The sequence below is a fragment of the Gallus gallus genome, chromosome 7 (assembly GCF_016699485.2).
Source record: "Gallus gallus isolate bGalGal1 chromosome 7, bGalGal1.mat.broiler.GRCg7b, whole genome shotgun sequence".
Lineage (NCBI taxonomy): Eukaryota > Metazoa > Chordata > Aves > Galliformes > Phasianidae > Gallus > Gallus gallus.
Genome location: NC_052538.1, coordinates 25,252,018 through 25,268,147, shown reverse-complemented (window position 1 = coordinate 25,268,147; position 16,130 = coordinate 25,252,018).

The following is a 16,130-nucleotide window of genomic DNA, read 5'->3' as shown; positions in this document are numbered from 1 at the left end:
AGATCCAAAACAGGCCTACAACAGCCTGATTTTTATCCTCAACCTACAATATTTTTATTGTATTATTTATTTTAAGAGAAACTGGTGATACTTAAGTAAAAATGGAATAACAGTCACTATTCCAACAGAAGGAATCATTCACATGGGCTCCGTGGTCTGCTCTCCAGAGAACATAAAATATTAAAGTCAGGAAAGAAAAAGAAATATAAAAAGCTTTTATTTACTGATTCCCAGAACTAGAACAGATAGCCTAGAAAGAAAAGGATTAACATGAAAAAACATCTAAAAACTGCTATACTGATGGCTGCTCCTACCCTTGAAGGGCTCAGGCACTGAAGCTGCAAACACAATGCTAAGTCGGTGGCACTCATGGCGGCCTTTCCTTTTAGACTTGAAGTCTGTGCAACCCAAATCTCTTAAGAGTTGACAGTAAGATTGTCATTTGACACACTCAATGCTTTCCCCTGCTTTACTGGGCACCTGAGATGAGCTGAATACAGACAGCTTGAAAGGTGCTGGACTTTGTACTAGCTATCTAAACAGTGCGTTATTACAAAGCTAATTTTATCAGGCTATTACATGTCTTACAATAGAGGAAGAATTATACCAACATTGGTGATATTGGGGCTTTTCCATTGACTTCAGAAAACAAGCAAGTCTTGCATGGAGAGCCAGTTAAAACGGGAGAAATGGGATTATATGGTATGAACTGTAAACACAGGCATGGATCTGTCCGTAATACATGCTATTGGTGTTCACAGGCTGAATGCCCAAGTCTGCCTCATGAAAGCTAATACTCACTCTCCCAGTCTCCCACCACGTGGCTTGGGGAGAATCATCCGAAGTTTTTAGACCACTTTAACTCCAGCGCTAAAGGACTGTCATTTTCACTTAACAACTTCCCAGTTCATCTGGGGATTGACTTGATAATCCCCAGACTTTGAAAAAGCAGCTGCATTGGATTAGAAAACCTGATATGGAGTCCAATGAAGTCAGCTGAGCCTTCCTGCAGATGATGAGAAATCGCAGTTATGGTAAATAACTGCAACTTTATAACTTATATAGTAGCCTTTTAGTCTAATATGGATATAAGTATTACAGATTACCCGGGATTTTATTTATATATATATTTTTATATAGACATATATATTATGCTTTTATAGTTGATGTTACCCATAACTGGTGAAAATAAGGAACAGATATTGTATCATCATCTCTATAGTCTTGTATTATGTGATAATAGAGAGTTTTACAGGGGATCTCAAAACAGGTTAATAAAAGGTCAGCTTGAAATGGAACCACATCCCATTCAGCAAAACCAAAGAAACTCAAGATTAATTACATCAGCTCAGACTCAGAAAAAGCTTTCCAAGGAGATCTTTTCATGGCCAAAGTCTCAGCTATGGAAAGTTTAATGTCACTCTTAATCAAAGACTGGTAGATATGTTCTAATCAAACAGCAACATCTTAATACTGCATCACCTTATTTTCTTAAGAATCCAGCTTAATAGCATATTAAACCACACCAACTAACACAACGGGATTTAACAAGCAGGCAAAGAGCATCAAAGAGCTCAGAGAGAAGAAATGTCCTGTACTGGAAAGGAAATTAAATACTTCTCGTACATTTTCAAGCATACATCCCATCTGTTTTAGCATTCGAAGTGACAGGACTCTACAACATCTGTTAGAAGACAAATTGCAGCCTAATGGCCTTACTGCCATAACAGTTTGGTCTCCTGGAATTCATACTCAAGTTCACCTTTTTTTTTTTTCTTTTTTTTTCTTTTTTAAAGGAAAAGCTATTATTTATCATAAAGAGCATCTCTTTCCGGAGGCAATAGAACCTCTGTTGGTTTAAAATTTTAGAACAATGAATAAATACAGAGCCAAGACAACATTTGCAAGAATATAAATGAATCTTATGCACTTATTTCATTGGCTGTCTCTCCTTGCAAACCACTCAATCCGACTGCAAATACGTGAGATTTCCCAAAGTTTGAACAGTATTTGGATAGGAGCCTTCAAAATAAAATAAAATAAAATAAAAAAGAAAAGAAAAAAGAAAAAGGAAAAGGAAAAAACTGCACCAAATTATTGTAAAGGCAATTCAGCCAGGAGAATTTTTCTTACCAGGTGAACACTGAGTCATTATCCAGGAAGGTGTCAGGATCTACATTATCTCATTATATACTGTCTTTCAGGCAATGGTCATTTAAGGTAAGTGATTTCACAAGGAAATCTATAGCTGTAATACAGACTGCATAAGGTGCTCCCAGCATGAACCAAGAGGCTTGGCCAGATTCCACTCCCAGCAATTACTCTGTGTCAGCCTCAGAACTCCTCTGCTCCTCGTGCTCAGCCCTCACAGCCTCAAAAAGCCACAATTTTTCTTCCGCACGTCAGTTGGCATCAAGCTAATCTTTGCTACAGGTTTGCTACCTGAAAATGAAAATGGATCCTGAAGAGGAAAGGGCAGCACAAGCCTCAGTCACAGCCCTGATCCGGGGCATCTGTGGGGGCACGGCCCCTCTGGGCGACACGCAGACGTGCCCGCTGTGCCTGGATATCAACAGGCCTGGAAGAACCCCCTGCTGTGCCCAAGAAAAACCCATACCTGGATACTGAGCAATAAGGAGCTCTGATGTACTTAAATCGGAACATCCAACCGTCTCTGTGTTATGCAATACTTTCCAAGAAATAATTTACATTACCAGGTTGCAGATTTTTTTTTTTTTTTTGGTTCTTTAAGTGGTGCAAAGGCAGCTGCACTCATCAGACAAGGTAAGGCACATGCTTCGTGTCTAAAGTGCGAAAGAGGTCACAGCATTGCTCACCACTCCATGAATAAGAACACAAAAGGGCATTGTAAATTCCAAGGCAGAGAACAAAACAAGGAAGGGAGTCAGGTAAAACCGTAGAAATATTACACGTATTAAGTTTAATACCCAGATGAGAATTAGGTTACTACACTGCCTTTCACAAACTGCTACTTTTTATGTTGCAAATACTTCTCTGTGATAGATGCAAATCAATTAATGCTGTCATTAATCTTTCCATTTATATCTTTCTCACTCCTTATGTCTGCTTTCATCGTTGCACTTACCATACTTAAGTATATGTTAAAGAGACTGTCATTTTCCCTTCTGTATCTACTATTTCTTCAAACAAGCACTACTGGATTAAAAAGGAGAAAGTGCTGATTTTTTTTTTTTTAAATCACCTTTTGTTCCTCATATAGGAGCAAAACGTTTGCCACATTGGACAAAATTCTAGGTGAATGTACTGTACTGAAATCTTTAGATACGGGAGGAAGATTGGATTAATACCTATTTTATCCTTATTGAAAAAATAAGTCATTTTTAGATTAAGCAAGACTACACAAGCAGTCTAGATGAGGTTGTTTCTTTTCATTAAAGCTTTAATGTTGTAAGTTTACAACCCATTAGTTACGCTGGCAAGTTTTTAAATAGTTACATGAAGGGACAACTCAGATGAGCAAAGTTAACAGGGCTGGGACCTGAGTTAGTTTGAAAAAGTCCACGCTAAGGAGATAAGCAATCTTAGTTCGAGGAATAACTCATTCACCTCAAATCTTCAAGGCTCAAAAGCACAAGGTAGGAGATATACCAGCACACAGGCACAGTAGCTCTCTGCCGTCCTTCATTTGTAGCATATAAGCAGACTACAGCAGGGGATGCAGCAGCAACAACAAAATTGCATCTTAAATGCAAAGCTTTTCTTCAAAGTTTGGAATGGTTCACTTTCCTACCATGTTTCTGACACGACTACGTATGTTGCACAGAGGCTGAGCAGCGTTAGGATCATGTCCAGATTTGTCACTGAGTCACCGCTCAGCCTCAGCCTAACCACTTGGGATACGGCTTTCCATCTCTGCAACTGGAGGCGAGGGCTCATTTCCAGCACAAACCTGCAACGTTACCAATCAGTTATCCAAAGCTCACACAGTCTTGTATGGCACCAAAGGAAGGTCAAACCCTCAGACTCCCACAGTATCAGCAATCACCTCTTGCTTCCTTTCCAAAATCCCAACCCACTAGCAAAAACAAGAGCGCCCAATACTTCCCAGAAAGAAACATCCACTTCCCAGAAAGAAACATCCACGATGACAGATCACATGGAGTCTTTGCCTCCGCACCTCTCACGTCCAGGGACTGCCCACGGCTCTGGAGCAGCACTGAAAATGAGAAGCAGCTCAAGCACATTCCCTTCTCTAGAATGATCTCTAATTTATAACTGCGTTTCACAGCATCATAAAATAATTAAGATTGGAAAGGACCTCCTTGAACATCTTGTCTGAATGTGAATCCATCACCACCGTGCCCACTGAAGGGCAGGGTGAAGCCTATGCTGCTACCCAAAGCCTATCCTGTACAAACAGTGAGTACCATGAGAAATACTAGGGATGGCATTTTCAAAAAATAATCTCTCAGAAGAATCCTGACACGCCAAATGCTTGGGATTCTCCTGATGCTCTCTGCTCTTCCCAGCATTTTGGGTTGCCTATTTAGACAGCATATTTCAAATGTTCTTGAGTGAGTTTTAATATTGAGAAATAATATGCTGTGCAATGCATTCTTACCCAAGAAATTGCAATGACTCTTGACTTTTTTTTTTTTTAAGTACACAGGTTGGATATTAGGTAAACTTTCTTCTCAGAAAGAGTGGTAATGCTTTGGCACAGGCTGCCCAGGATGGTGGTGGGGTCACTGTCCTGGAGGTGTTCAAGAACAGTGGAGGTGTGGCACTGAGGGATGTGGTTAGTGGGCATGGTGGGGATTGGTCACAGTTGGACTGGATACTCCCAGACGTCACAGATTCTGTGATTCTAAAGTTTAGAAATGACTGTGAGTTTATTGGCAGGACTTATTCCCAGCTCCTGACTTAGCTGGATTCTGATGTAGTTCTCTCTCAGAGGCTATGGACAGATGCACCATAAGGAACAGGGGATGCAGAAAGCAAATGCTGGCCACAATGTGATTTCTGGCATCAGTGGGTGCTGCAAGATCCTTCTGATTAAGAGGAATGGGAACTTACAGTACCTCTCCTGGTAGTGTGCTAAGTGGAGTTGCTCATACTGCACGCATCAGCTATCCAAATTGTTCTGCAAGACTGATTTACTGTTTCCTTCTCTGGAAGGTATTTATTTACACTCCAATCTGGCCCTGCTTACAGAGGCAGAAAGGTATTTCTCTTCCCAGCCTCCCGTGATTTCTTGCCATGCCAGCCCCCAGAAAAAAAATCAATTTTTGTTCTTCTCAAAACACTCTTTCTGTAGGCAGAGTAAACTGAGGTAGCACAAACAGAGAAAGGAAGGAAGGATTAGTGGCATAAAAAGCAATACAGAAAGCTAATTGCCCTTTCATGTCAATACCCATATTGGCAAAACAACGTCTCATTTTCTATTTGAAAGCCATGTGCGAGCAACTCTTCAGAAACGTACACTTCAGAGCCCTCTAAAGCAAACAGCAAAGATAAGGCTTATCCATAAGTTTGTCAGCTTCGGGGAAAGGCACTAAAACTTCCAATGTACGGTCATTAAAATTTTTGAAATCTAGGTCCATATTTTCAGCTGCAGCCTGTGGTTGTATGCTGACAGAGGGGAAAAACAACACATTCATATGCACAAATGCAAATTCTGCACGAACACAGCTGGGCCCATGAATAAAATTTGCATGCACAAATTTAGAAGCGAGTTTGAGTCCAGATGAATGATTTGATCGTAAGAGCTCTAAATAAGCATTTATGTAAGCAAAGATTGAAGCCGGCAACTATGAGCGAAGTGTATTAGCTGAAATAAATTACCAGAGAAAACAGAGCTCTTTAGGATAAGGCGCACAGCCCTTCTCCACTTCTCCTTTTGCTGTTGGTGTCTGCGAGCATGCTGCAAGTGCTGAGCCAGAGGCTGAGAGCATCCCTTGCACAAAGCTAGACCACAGGCGTTGCAGAGCACTCTCACTCTGTACCAAGGAGAATATCACACAGCAGGGCAGTTTGCAGACACCAGTGCTGGCAGTCAAGAATATTCCAGCCATCAACCTAGAGGGCTGGGAACAATTCAAACCTGTAGGAGCAATGGTCACAAGGCTTACTCTCTTGTCTGCTCCACAGAAGGCATATGAGGGATTCTTAGGGATGATGCATGCCTACTTTCTTCACAACACGTCATGAGGAAAGCAAGGAGAGTTGCGGAGGAATAATTGAATGGTCAGGGTTGGAAGGGACCTCAACGATCATCTAGTTTCAGCCCCTGTGCCACAGGCAATGATGCCAACCACTAAATCAGGCACCAGCCCAGGCTGCCCAGGGCCCCATCCAACCTGGCCTTGAACCCCTCCAGGGATGGGGCATCCACAGCTTCTCTTTGCAACTTGTTCCATCACCTCACAACACTCTCAGTGAAAAACTTCCCCTAACATCTAATCTAAAGTCTCCTCTCTTTTAGTTTAAAACCACTTCTCCTTGTGCTATTACTATCCACCTGTCTAAAATGTTGGTTTCCCTCCTACTTACAGATGGTGATGTTCAATTGTTTCTTCAAGAGACAAGATCAACCAATTTTTATGTCTAAGGTAATATGGCACTAAATTCCCTCACAAACCTCAAAATTAATCTAAGGCAAACTTATTATGACAGCAGTACTAAGCACTGCAGCAGGATCACCCCACCAGGTGACCATATGATGGGGCACAGGAAAGTGCTCAGCCTGTGCAGCACATGTAGAGCGAGCCCAGCTGACCTGAGGGTGCTGCTGAGCCCTTCAGAACCTCAGAGCAAGATCCCACCACCTTGGGCAGTCTCCAGCAGCCCTAGACCTTATCACTCTCTACAAGTGCATGAGAGGGGGATGTAGTGAGGTGGGGGTCAGCCTTTTCTCTCAGGTAACAGTAATAGGACAAGAGTTAATGGCCTCAAGTTGCACCAGGGGAGATTCATGCGGGATATTAGGAAAAATTTCTTCTCCAAAAGAGTGGTGAGGGATTGGAACAGGCTGCCCAGGGACATGCTGGGGTCACCGTCCCTGGAGGTGCTCAAGAAACATGGGGATGTCACACTGAGCGATATGGCCTGGAGCAGTCACAGGTACGGGTTGATGGTTGGACCGGGTGATCTTATTGGTCTTTCCTACCTCAACAATTCTATGATTCTATTCTATGACAGGTTTTCCTACGCGAAGCCGGCAGGATGGGCAGAGCAGAGCTGCCACCTGGGGCAGTTGAGGTGCTCTATGGTCGCATCTTTGCCAGTGCCCTCAGTTACCCACATACACCTCAGAGCTGCATCAAGACACACATCCTGCTTGGGGCACAGAGATTTCTCCTCTCCTCTAGGAGCAAAGCTCCTTCAACATGTGCCGTCTGCTGTGCCAGCGAGACCTGGCATAGCAGCAGGGTACAAAAGAACATCCCTGACGCTCTATGAATATTCATGATTTATGAATATTCATTGAATTAGCATCTTTATGACTGGGCTACCAGATTCACAACTGGCGTCTCTGGAAAGGGGTTATTGTATTTTAATTAAATACCAGACAATTACTAAACAGTTATATTCTCTGGGATTTAACTGATATGAAAGGGATAGGTACAGAGCTACAAACGTTAAGAGCGACGCTCCCTCCGCACACATTTAATGCTAATGGAAGTCATGTGTAAGCACTGAAAAGGAAAAGAATCCTCTATATGAGAAACCAAAATAGCTTCAGATTATCTTTTTAATAGATTCATACTGTGTGGGAACCTTCAGCATTTCCCTGGTGCCTTAGCAGACCAGAATAGCAAAGTAGTTATTATATCTGTCTTCAGCAAAGAGACCACATGTTCGCAGATATTTGTACAGCACCTAGCGCAACAGGGCTCCGATCCGTGCATCTGGCAGCGCTCTGCTGCTTAAATAGCAATAATAATGATATAAAGCAATCTTTGTCAATATCAGGAGAGAACAATCCGATCTAGTTATCAGATTATAGCTCATTAAACGCCACACAGAAAAAGGCTATTGACACTTCTACACATTTACCGGCCTAAAAAGAATTTTAAGCCAATAATTGCTTCCATAACGTGGGGTGAATTTTCAGCATGGTGCCTGGTAAATTAGGCACGCAGGCTGTGTAATTGTTAATGGGAATTGTGACCCAATTTTCACGCCTGGCACTGAAAGTTTGCCCCTTGCACAATATTTACATAATTTGCTAGTGGATTTGCCGTATCTTTTGCATGTTAATTTTGCCTCGGTGAAAATTCCTTGAAAAAGTACCACCATCAGTGCATTAAGTGCAACTTTGACATTTATGCATGCTTCCTCAGAGTTATCTCTGGCTACAACGTACAAATCACTGCACGCTGAACACCCAGGGATACGCCACTAACTGCATATTCACCACAGGGCACAGCCCCAACCCATCACAGGGGGAATGGATAGCCACTCATTGGGCTCCAGCCCACTGGGGCTTGAGTTCTGCAGTGCTCACACCTGACCCCATTGCATTTAACGTTAATCAACTTGCTCACAATTGATGTTTCAGTGCAGTCTGCTGGCTGCTCTTTCCTACAGCACACACATTTCGCATCTCCAGCCCCCAGCGCTGCTCCCAGCTGCCACGTACTGTCTGCGACACGAAGGTGGGATCACAGCAAAGGTTCATGATTTCACACCGCTGCCTCTCTGCCTGGGAGCACAGTGATATTTCACAGGCAGCATCAGCTTTGAGGTACCACTATGTGCCCTCTTTGCAGCTCTTGCTGCGTTTTTTTTTTTTTTTTGGGTGTACCCATGCCACAGGGAAAGATGGGGCGGTTTTCCTCATTCCCACTATCCAAACAACATCCTTTCTTTTGCTCTGGAGGAGAAACAACAGCATCCAGAAGCACATCGAGCCATTTTTCAGCTGCTCTGTAGCACTGACACCGGCATGGCTATGGAACAGCAATGGGCTGGAAATGCATTCTGAGTATAGAGATGCAAATAAGCACACTAAGTCTCTTCCAAGGATACTACAGAGGGATCTTTCATAAGGTGAGGATGCACTCAAACACCTCAAGCCCAACTCACAAGGTACATCCAGGTAGAGCTTCCATACATCCCAGCATGAGATGCACATGCAGGTCCAATATCAGCTCTGCAGGACGTGCATGCCATGAATGCAGGCAGCAGGACACACCATGGCTCTTCTGACCTGAACGTATCCCATCCATGTTTTAACTCACATTTATGAGCAAAGTTGCAATGAGCCAATAATCCCCATTCAGCAAATGTCAAATTTAGGCATGGTGACAGCCAGGGACAAGTCGGTGCTTACCCTAACCAGTGGTAGGTACTCATGACAATGCGAGGTGTTCCCAACACTGAACCCCTTTCTACTTCAGCTCCTGCACCACATGAAATGCTGCACTTGGTCTCAGTGAAGAGCAAACTCTGCAGCTGCCTACAGACAGCTTGGCGCGGGATACAGCCACGTGGAGCACACATTGTGCAGGCAAACTTCCTACTCAAGTTGTTTGGAGGACACTTTCCCTGTTTTTCCCATCTGCTGCTTTCAGCTCCTGTAGGTACTCATCTGTGAATTTGTTTGCAGATTGGATACATTACTGAATAGCACATGATCCCGAACACCATTCATCAAAGAGGCACAAGTGGATATTACTTGGCATTACAAGGACTCCACCTGAATGGGAGGGGAATGCATGTAGCCAACTTAGCATCATGCAACAGAAACAGTTCATGCACAGGCTTGGATGCTCACATGACTAAGTTGGAAAGTAAAATGCAACCTTGGGAAGGGATTCTGCTTCCCTAATCACTTCATCGTTTTTTCCTCTATTACCCACACAAGAGGACGATGCTGCCAACTAGAATACAGTTCCTAAACTGAAGGGCAGTGGGGAAAGAAAGGAAGAGGTACTGCGTGCAAAGACAAGCCTTGGTAAGTCGGTTCCTCAGACAAAGCAGGACCCTTACTAGAAGTGACATACCATTGCCAGGCTGGGAACCAACTGGAATTATTTCCAGCCAGTTGTACCAGACCAGATCCGTTTGCCTCCAGCAGAGCACAGTGCAGACCAATTGCATTTTAAGTATTATACTATATATAGTTCTATATGCATATATATGTCTATAATGCACATCACCTATAAAGTACATAATAGAAAGCTGTTTATAATATCCTTTCAGATATTCTTTACAGATATCAGATAATCTTTTTAAGTACTTTCAAGTGACTTAAGAGTATAAAGCTCCGCTTCAAAGTTGATCCAGACATTTAGGAGCCTGCATAGCATTGCCTTCCAGTGACACTTAAGCTCCTATAGGTGCCCAAATGACTCAAAAATGAAACTGAAGCACCTCTGAAAACGCTCGCCTCCATTTGGAGATGAATCAGTGGTTCAGCCCAGGCCTGGGAAAGAGTTTTGTTGGTTTGTGTGGGTTTTTTTTTTTTTTTTTCTTAATTATGATGTTCATTCTGTGGCTTTGGGAAAATCATTAGCCTCCCTGCCTCGGTTTCTTCATCAGTGAAACAATTATGCATGAATTCCACAAGCTGTTCTCAGGATTTGACAGTATTCATTAGATTGAATAAAAATGAATGCCCCGAAGTGTCAACCAGTATTATTTAGTCAACAGATAAAAATCAAGAGATGGCAGTAAGGTCTTTACTGACTCATAGCCAGGAGAGCCTCCTGTCCATCAGCCATTGCCTCATGCTCCCATCACAAGGTCCCCTGCCACCCTTGGCACGTCCCTCCTGCTGCTCCAGACCTGCAATGTTAAACATCTTTCCCTTCAGATCTTTCCCCCCGTTCAAGACTCCTACTCACGCACGGTTGTCCTGGGTCTCATCTTATTTCACTAGGCAGGAAATGGGCCTTACCTACAGTCCGTATCACACACGATATTCCCTTTGGAGTCAGCGTAAAGTTAAACATACGCACTATAAGCCTCTGTTGGATCAGGGCCTACACTTATAAAGTGCTGCGTAAGCCTGTGTTGCCACAGCATAAAACTGTTGAGCAAATAAAATATTATACAATATTTTAAGATAGACCTGTCGCTCCATTCACACTGCTCCTCCATGCATCGTGCAAGAGCAATATTAGATACAGAGCTCCCAGATAGGGCTGCAATGGGAAAAAATGCCAGCAATTATTCAAAGCAAATGCAATTTTCACACTGCCGCTATTTAAAACACTTAGAGGAGAAAACAGTTCATCACACTTGGAGGAAAAAAAAAAAAAAAAGAAAAAAGCGCAATATCTTTTTTCCGCCTCCTCCCCCGCACCTCACACCAACCCCCCCCCCTTTAACTTTTACTTGAAGTGTTTGAGGATCAAGAGATCTTCCCTGCTCATCGTGAAATAAATCTGACACCGCGCTCAGAGCTTTTCAGCACTTATCCTGATTATCCAGATAGTAAGAGGTTCTGCAGTGGGATCTGCCTGGGATTAACTGGTTTCCCGTGTGCTATGTGCTGCTTTTTGGTGTCCAGAGCCACAGAGAACGGTCCTCCCCCATCCCCCTAAAGTCAAGTTATGCCACATGGAGTGATTGAGGTTGTTCTCCATGGCAGAGAGCGTAGAGACCCATTCAGTGGACATTAAACTTATCATTTCCATAACAAAACTGAACACTTGGATGCCTAAAGTTGGACACCAAATGTGTTTCAGTAGTTAGGATTAATCTCCAGGGGTCATTAATGAGCTGGTACGTGACAAACTTCTCTAGCTGGCAGGCACACACCAGGTATGGAAAACAGCTGGATCACTTATCTGGACCCTGATTGCTCAGCAGGAGCCAGCTCTGCCACGCTGTGCTGAGTCCAAAGGATGATCCGGCCTATGGACACACTGCACACCCAGACTTTGAACACCCCTCTAGCACAGTGAATTACACCAAAAACTACAAAATCCACATGTGGATGGGAGTCAAAGAGGTCTGAGAAAAAGAAAAACTATTGATGCAATTAATTCCCCTCAGCCCCAGGGCATATGATCACACACATCTGTCCTTATTTCAAAGTTTTCAGGACCTTGTGTATCTCTTTAAGCTAGACCCCAAAGAAAGCATAAACATAAGAAAAACTCTGTTCCAAGACTCAGTCTGTACACAATGTCTCTTTGAAATCCATCCCCAAACTTGGGATTTACCTTCCTTGCTGTACATACATGCATCTGCCACTTCCTGATCTTCAGAAAACTTGAAAATCATACCATTAAGTCAAGCACAAGGTGCTGTCTGCTGATCTTCCTTTAAATAACAAAGGAAGAAGAGTACCCATAAACAGATTAATTACGCATGGGAACTTCTACTGTCCTTCTAGAGAAAGACCAGAAGGAAACTGCATGCAACATAACAGCTACGCTTCCTGGTGGATGCCTGGAATTATTCTAGATGCTGCGCTGACAAAAGGAAATGAGGATTGAACCTAAAGACAAAGAGGAGCAAAGGGACTGAAACATCTGAAACACCTTTCAGATGTGTGTTCACAATGAATGCCAAGAGGTTGGGAAGAATTAGTGTGTACGGGAAAATTCACTTCCCTTGTCAGCATCTTGTCTCCCCACACCAGCTCTGATAGGGCTGCGGACCTTCCTCAGCTCTACCCCCACATTCAGCAGCAGCTCCAGGCTTACCCCATCCTGCCCTGCTCTCCACTTCATTGTGCCAGGGACTTCAACAGCACAGAGATTCTCCCAAATCATCCATGCAAAACACCAGACATTAGAACAAGTTTAGCAAGGCAGTTCCTCTCTCCAGAGATAAGTGCTTTTCCAAAACTGAGGTTCTAGTTTCTCCAGTTACTGAACTAGATGCAATCATAGAATCACTCAGGTTGGAAAGGACCTCAAAGATCATCAAGTCCAACCTAACCATAGTTAGGTTGCAGCCTAACCATATTACCCTAACTCTAACAACCCTCTGCTAAATCATATATCTGAGCACCACATCCAAACGGCTCTTAAAAACATCCAGGGACGGTGACTCAATCACATCTCCGGGGAGCCTATTCCAGTGCTTAACCACCCTTTCTGTAAAGAAGTGTTTCCTAACATCCAACCTAAACTTACCTTGGCACAACTTGAGGCCATTTCCCCTCGTCTTGTCACCTGTCACCAGTGAGAAGAGACCTACCCCACTCTCACTGTAAGCACCTTCCAGGTACTGGAAGAGAGTAATAAGGTCTCCCCTCAGCCTCCTCTTCCCCAGACTAAACAGCCCCAGCTCCCTCATCCTCTCCTCATAGGGCTGATTTACCAAGCCCTTCACTAGCCTCGTTTCCCTTCTCTGGACCTGCTCCAGTGCCTCCATGTCCTTCATCCTGTGGTTTTCACGGAGATTTGTGGCATGGAGAGACACAGCTAGTGGGCAAGGTGGTGATGGGCTGACAATTGGATTTGATGATCTTCAAGGTCTTTCCCAACCTTAGCGATTCTCTGACTATAAAAGGGCACAGCACTCAACGACAGCGACCTTTTACAATCTTAAATTTTCTCCATGTTGAAAACATAGGCTGTTTCCTGCTATAATAGCATGACCACCATTGATCTGCAGCACGATGCGAAGAATTTGAAAAGGAATAAAGAGAGGGAGAATAACCACCTTTCTCTGAAAAAATCAAATCCACTTCATCTTTATCTCTTCTTGAACGTTCTGCCTGAAGCAGTTCAGATACCTCAGATAGAGCAATAGAGAACTAGCTCCCACTGAAGCACTCCAACTTATGCATTTCTAACTCTCCAACTTCTAGAGCACCTGGAAATCACTACAGCTACTGCACTTCTCAAAGCACAACCACCTGGGACACAGACTCACGATTTCATGTACAATCAGAAATAGATATCCAGCATTCCAGCATCAGTGATAAGATAGTTGACTGACTTATCCATACTCAGTTACTAATCCTACAGGCTTCAAAAAGGGGTCTTGCTAAAATAGGTACAAGGAGTTCTAGGACGGAGTAGATAAGGCAACAGAACACAGTGTCCAAGGATGATTAAAAAAAGATTATAGGAAGATTTTGAAGTACTAACATATAGAGGACCGCATATAATTCTTTATGTGGACACTGAAAAATAAAATAGGCCCCAAATAGCTAAAAAAAAAAAAAAATCAGCAAAGTTAAAATACATCAGAAACGGAAGTCCAAGACATGACAGAATTTGCAACTGTTAGAGGTGCTTAAATAAACTTCATTGTCTCTAGTCTCTCCGCTGACTTGTCTCCAGGGTTTAGGAGTTTGCTTAGTGCTAGGTCGCTGCTTGGTCAGGCTATAACGCTTCATGGTTCTTGACACAGCTCTGAAATAGAAGCTTTTCCTCTGGAGACAGCAAGCAACATGGAAGAGAGAAGTGGCAGGAATTTGTACTTTTGTGCTCCCTATAGTGCTCTGCAAATAGTTCAAGATTTTGGAGGTTCGAGAGCTGAGTGCCCGGAGATAAGGAAAGAGATGTACATATGCAGATTTTAACTCTGAGGCTAATTTAATCTCTAATATGCACCAACCTGAAGTTCTGTTTGCAGAATGTGAATAAAAATATAAGTTTAACCTGAAAACAAAGTACTTCCCTTCTCAGAAATGCTCCTCTGCTTGCTTACATCCCAGAGCTGAACTCCCCAGAAAGTTTCAGGAAAATGCTGTTGGACATTTTTGAGTCATAAAAGATGACAGAACACTTGTAGGTATTCCTGAATTCTGATTTTACAGTGCTTGGGTGATAGAGCCACAACAGCTGTCATTGCAGGAAGAAGGGACTGAGCTTCCCATGTCTAACGCGGGCATCACTGCCAGCAGGAACAGGGACATAAAAGACTGCTAGCATTCATGAAAGCAGCTGAAAGGGAAGAAAATGTCAGCTATAGTTTAGAAATTCTTCCAATCCCTCGAGCAAGAAATGTAAAAAAAATATCACTGAACCTTTACCTGTATCATGAGATCAAGAAAAGGTTTGGGAAATACAAGAGAGATGGTCCAGGTAGCCAAATGCTACAGAAGGCTCCTGCAGTCTCCATCTCCACCACCTGAGCGACAGACTAGCAGGGATCGCCAGGACTATTTTTAGCTAACGAGAAATGGGGAAGCTGATAATGTGTTAATCACAGCGCAAATCACGGATGCATACACCCGTTCCAAGGTGTCACGTACACGACGAATGCAAGCACAGAGGGAAGTGGAAGGAATCCGTACACTGCTGTGAGAAGCCTCAATAATAAATGAGAGGAATTGGAAATGCTCCTGAATGCCAGTTTTGAAATATCCATGTAAAAATGCTCTGCAGCTATCTTGCTTAATCACAGTATTACTTGTCGCTTGTGCTTCTGCGGTGCTAACTGGGATTCTTCCACTTATGCTGCAGCCCATCACACACTGGTGAATGACTTACTTTTAGGGCAACTGGAGATATTTGTACATGCCAACTTCTGCGTGTAAGTACTGGTAGCTTGAGAAGTCACCGGACATTCTCTGACTGTCAGAATCTGAGTCACCAATTTAATTGGTATCAGGTGTATATATCAAATGGAATACATGATATTTTCCATTCGAACATGTTTTTAACAGTCCTACCCAAAGATGGAGAAAAAAGCCAGATGTGGTGTTCTGGGCAACAGATAGAAGACTGAGCATTAAGAAACGGAGTTATTAAGAACTGCATCCTTCACCTAGGAATCTAATAGGATTGATTGTGCAAACACAATGACTGTCCAGTTACAGTGGGATTACCCAGATATAATATATGAGGGGAAAACATATCTTTCACACTTCCTGTCTCCAATGTCCCAACTTTAATATACCATTAAATTCTGTCAAGATCCCCCTTCAGCATACACTCCCAAGCGAGGGAGTGCTCTGTCTGGATTTTCTTAAGGTCTTTGTTCTCCACAATGCATTTAAGATGATCACTTTATTAAACAAGTGCTAAAAATGTTTTTTGTTTTGTTTTGTTTTTAAATACTCATCAGTTTAGAAAGACACATCTATCAAAAAGTGATCTTTTTCCTGACTTGTAGAAGAACACTCACCTTATCCACACTGGGATGGAGGAGCTGAAAGAATTTCCACTCTGGACACAGAAATGTTGCCTCTTTCCAAGTTCCATTTTCTCAGTTGTTGAGTGATT